Genomic DNA, 5542 nt, shown 5'->3' with positions numbered 1-5542 from the left:
AAGTTAAAAAATTAAAAGGGAAAAAAAAAAAAAAAAAAAAAAAAAATGGCTTTAAAAAACCTTTGCCTCACTTAGTTTCAAGAATATCTCATTTTATTTAAAAGTCTTATTGAACTTTCCTACACTTTCTTCCATGACTGACTTTTACAATATTAGTGTCTTGGTTGTCACCTCACCTAAAGAACCAAAGACAAGAATAGTGACTGATTCTATGGCAAGATATAATCTGGAAATTGGATGCAATGAAACTAAGATGCTGAAGTACGTAAAGAGAAAAAAAAAGGACAATCATATATTTTATCTGTGACAAGGTATCTGCTTAACCATGCTTTATCCATAGTGATGAACAGTAGTGGCACTCAAATAGCATAAGCTTTTAAAAACACAAAACCATCACCTATCATTTCCTTCTGAAGAGAATTCAACTTAAAATGAGTCTCCGATTTATCTAATAAATGTGAAATTCGGATATTATTGTGCCTGTGAGACCCAACTTGATTAAGACATAAAATTTCACTAGATAATATCAAGCAGGAAGAAAAGAAGGCACAGTATCCTTACCTTTTCTTTAAAAAATCAACTAGTATTTCACACTAATCTACTGCAGATGAAGAATGTACAAAGGCTTTGTTTTATATTAATGCAATCAAATAATCAAGAGGAAACATAGTCTAATGTTTATTAGTATGGTCTTCTGAGACAGACTTCTGGAATTCACCTTCTTGCTCCAATGCTTGCTGTCTGTGTGACTTTGTATAAATTCCTAAACCTCTATGTGTCTTACTTTTCTTGATACTAAATAGGGAAAATAAAAGTACAATACAATCTTGGTTTGTGAGCATAATTTACTCTGGAAACAAGTTGTAATCCAAAGCACTTGTATGTCAAAGCAAATTTCCCTTAAGTAATAATGGAAACTCAGAGGATTTGTTCCACAACCCAAAAATATTCATATACAAATGATTACAATACTGTAATATAACATAAAATAATAAAGAAAATGCAAAATATAAAGAGAAATAAACAAATTAACCTGACTTAGCTTTGAAAACCTTCCTGGCTGGTGTGAAGGAGACAAAAGAGAGGAATGTTGTTGTGTATGACGACTTTCACTCACTAATGAATGATGACTACTGTACAGCATTAAATAACTCTTGTCATGTACTGTACTTAATGTAACTGGTAATAAAGCAGTAGAGGAAAGGGTCTGTATCTGCAGGCAGCCTGACCTAGAATGAAGCAAAGCATTCCTAGGCTTATTCTTATATGAAAAAGCAAAGGACTGTCCATAGAGGCTTTGAAGTGACCAAAAAATACAGTAGTGTTTTGAGACTGAGCATCAGAGCATGGGAGACGATCATCCACAATCCCACAGCGAGAAAGAGACAGACAGACAGACAGAACCATTGGCTCAGTTGTGATCATGTGACATTTGACATCATGTATTACTCGTATTGCAAGACATTGCTCATTTATCCAGTTAAAATTTATTAGAAATTTTTGTGAAACACTTACAGAACAAGTTACTTGCAATCCAAAGTTACTGTACCTTCCTCAAAAGATTGTAATAATAACAAAGTATTTTAAAATTTATAAAGAACTTAAGAGAAATGCTCACTTTGTGATGTGAACATGCATTAGAATATTTTAATGGAGGAAGAGACATGATTTTTATTTTTAAATATTTACATTCCCTGTTGTATAAGGAATGCATGTGAAGAAGAAAATAGATGTACAATGGGATAAGTTACATGGTAATTTATGGTACCCAAAAATTAAAAGTTGGGGTGCGGGGCCAAGAAATTAGCAAAACATGGGGATATATCTTATATAGACAGTCAACAGAATTCCCTATAGGTTGGGTAGGTCTGAGAATTATTTTAAGCTTAAATGGGTAGGTCTGTGCTTATCTCCAGGGATGCTTTAATGTCTGGCTTTAACACTGATTAAGTTTAAAAGAAATTATCTAAATAACTAACAAATGATTTATGATGTCCCTTTTATAGTCTGGAATTCCCTGAGAGCACCCAGGCTAAGTTTTCTTTATTGGTGGTTTTCACCTGATGGATCAGTTAAGCAGCCTAGGTCAGCCCTATGACCAAAAAGACATAAATAACCCTGCTGCAAACTCCCATCTTGAACTATCTTGAATCCATAATTTGTCAGAAAAATCTTGACCTTTGATCCAGAGGAAAAAAATGTACCCTGTGGGAATATAAAGAACCCCAGGGAATTTGTGCTTGAAAGTCTCTCAGAACTTCAATGTTTGTCTGCACTCTCTTTGTCATCATTCAAACTTTTACCTGAGTATGCTCTGTGAATTCTTGTGAGCATTTTCAAAATATCTCAAAGCTTCTTGAAAATTTGCATGCTGTTGGGGATTAGGGGTTGAATGAAAGAAAGGTCTTTGGCAGGAGCAACTAGCTAAATCCAGTGCCATGTATTGAGACATGGAGCAGTGCTAGGGGATGGATATATCTATATAGGAAGAGTTTATTTTTTTTATGTTTATTTATTTTTGAGAGAGAGAGAGAGGCAGAGGGACACTGATACAGAGATATAGAGAGACAGAGAGATATGGAGTGCAAGCTGGGGAGGGGCAGAGACAGAGTCAACAGAATCTAAAGCAGGCTCCAGGCTCTGAGCTGTCAGCACAAAGCCCCATGTGGGAATTGAACTCACGAGCCTTGGGATCATGACCTGAGTCAAAGTGGGATGCTTAATTGACTGAACCACCAAAGCACCCTGAGTTCATTGTGTACATGTTAATTTTGACATACTCATTAACTAGAGTGTATTAGATTGAGATACTATGTAAATAGTCTAGAATTCAGGGAATGGATTGGGGCTGAAAATATCAATAAATTTTACATAATATTATACATGTTATTTAAAACTATGAAATAAATGATGTGAGGGGGTTTCAGAGTGAATTTACACATCAATCAATGGAGGAGGGGCTAGCAAAGAAGACTAGGAAGATGAAGTCATTAAAATGAAGTGGAGGGGCACCTGGGTGTTTCAGTCTTTAAAGCGTCCGACTTCAGCTCAGGTCATGATCTCATGGTTCGTGAGTTCAAGCCCTGTGTTGGGCTCTGTGCTGACAGCTCAGAGCCTGGAACCAGCTTCAGATTCTGTGTCTCCCTCTCTCTCTGCCTCTCCCCTGCTCACACTCTCTCAAAAATGAATAACATTAAAAATACATAAATTAAAAAATAAATGAAGTGGAAAACTAGGTGTGTGTCATGACAAAGCCAAGAAAAAAGAATTTTTTAAGAAGATGAATGAACACCCGTGTTGAATATTTTCAAAAGTCTAAGTAGGATGCATTCAAAGAAATACTGTTCACATGGAGGCCACTGGTGACTAATATATATATATGTCACAGTGGAGTTGTGGGGAGAGAAATCTTATTAAGTGGGTTGAGATAAAGTGTTGATGGCTGCACTTAACTGCAGTTTTTTTCTGAGCTTTGTGTTATGCTAGAAAACAGAAATGGGGGCTGGTTATTGAACTGAGGTTAAGAGCAATGATTTTGTCTTTTTAATAGAAGGTACTTCAGTGTGTGGATATCTTATGGAAATGTTCTAATACAGATTGATTAATAAATGATATGAATGAAGGACAAACAAATTTTTGAAGAGATGTCCTTGAAAAGTTAAGAATACAGGATCAGAGCACAAATGGAGGTGTTGAACTTTGATAGAAACAAGGCTGCTTCATGCATTATATAGAAGACTATATAGGTATAGAAATGTTTACAGAAATAGTACGGATATGGTAATGGGAAGATGAGGTATTCTAGGTGTTATTTTCTTTTCTATTTTTTTAAAGCTTATTTATTGTGATAGAAAGTGAGACACACACACACAGGAGAGAGAGAGAGAGAGAGAGAGAGAAAGCATGTGCACGATGAGGAATGGGCAGAGAAAGAAGGAAAGAGAACCCTGCATTATTAAGCACAGAGCCTGATGCAGGGCTCAAAGCACAGTTACCTGAGCTAAAACCAAGAAATGAACTCTTAACCAACTGAAGCACCCAGGTTCCCTTACGTGCTATTTTCTTAATGAAGCACGAGCAAGTTCATAATGAAAAATAAAAATAGAAAGAAAAGGAACAATGAGAATGAGGAGGAAAAAATTAAAGCATTTAAATATTTATTTGGAAATGGAGGGACTCATAAACAAAGTGAGAGTCGTAGTACTATCTAGCCATTCTAATGTGTTATTTGAGATGGATGCTGTTGAATTAAGCAAAGTTAAATTCATGTTTATATGAACTTTCTCTCTATTAAACAAATTCTATTTTCATTGCTATGAAGGTTACACTCATTCCAGAGATGAGGAACAATCAGTAAAATTAAGAAAAAAACCAAAAACAACCAGTACAATCATCTTTGTGGTGGAATTTTTACATCCTAAGTAGAAAAGAAATTTTCATAGAATTCACTCGTGATCATTTGAATTATTTTTTGAAATATATGTCCACGTATATGTATAGGTGTATATGTTTTGCCTTGATGATTTTCTTAAAATACTGTTCTGAGATCAACATGATTACCTTTTCTCAACCTCTAAGTCTTTGTAAACTCCTCATAATGCTTTTTGAAATAATAGGAAGATGGCTATTGCTTTAACCCTGCTTGATTTTTCCTGAACATATTGCTCTTCTGCAAGCCACATATTTCAATTAAACCTATGTTCCACTGACATATATATACTCTATTGAAATTGGGATTCCTTAAATGTGCCTTTACATATTTGCCTCCAAGATGTCTTTTTTGGATTCTAAACATGTAAAAGCATTGCACTCTATTTACCTAGCTTTGCACATATCCCTAACAACTCTGGGGCTAGTTGCCACTAATGCAAGTGGGTGTTTATATACTAAGTGTTTGTTTATTCCAGACAGTTCCTAAATGTTTGGAAAGTGATAAAAAAATCAATAATCTTGCAGTCATGGAAATTTTCCCCAAATTTCAATTTAAGTTATATTTATATTCTCAACATTTTACGAATGCTCAAAGTAGTATAACTGCCATTTCCGTTCAAGTAAACCTTGGAACTGTTGTCACAACTGTGCCTCCAACAGTTGCCAGGTAAGTGAAACAGTGGTTCTCAGACTGGTGTGAATTCAGGATTACAGACATCCCTACATCTATGCCATCCTCCCTTCTCCCTAAAACACACTGATGCGCACACACATAGGTGTACACTATGCCTTCAAATATTCCCTGATGCCTAATCCTTTTCTACATGTTTTCATCTATTAGCTTTGTAAATATACCACAGATGCAATCAATGGATTCAAGATTATTGTATCAAAATAATACATAATATTATCATATCAGAATAATACAAACTAATAATGATGTCTTGTGCAAGAAGCATATGGATTCATCAATTTGCTTTTTCTCATGGTCTTGCCAAAATTCTTCAATCATCCTGTCACTCGTATTAGTGTCCTGTGTCTGCATAACATATCTCTTACGATCTTGACTTAAAATAATAGAAATTTACTGTCTCACACTTCTGGGGAGGCC

The sequence above is a fragment of the Crocuta crocuta genome, unplaced genomic scaffold, assembly GCF_008692635.1.
Source record: "Crocuta crocuta isolate KB4526 unplaced genomic scaffold, BGI_CrCroc_1.0 scaffold497, whole genome shotgun sequence".
In the NCBI taxonomy this organism is placed as follows: domain Eukaryota; kingdom Metazoa; phylum Chordata; class Mammalia; order Carnivora; family Hyaenidae; genus Crocuta; species Crocuta crocuta.
The sequence above is the reverse complement of the archived record's forward strand: the minus strand, read 5'-3'. Positions refer to the sequence as shown.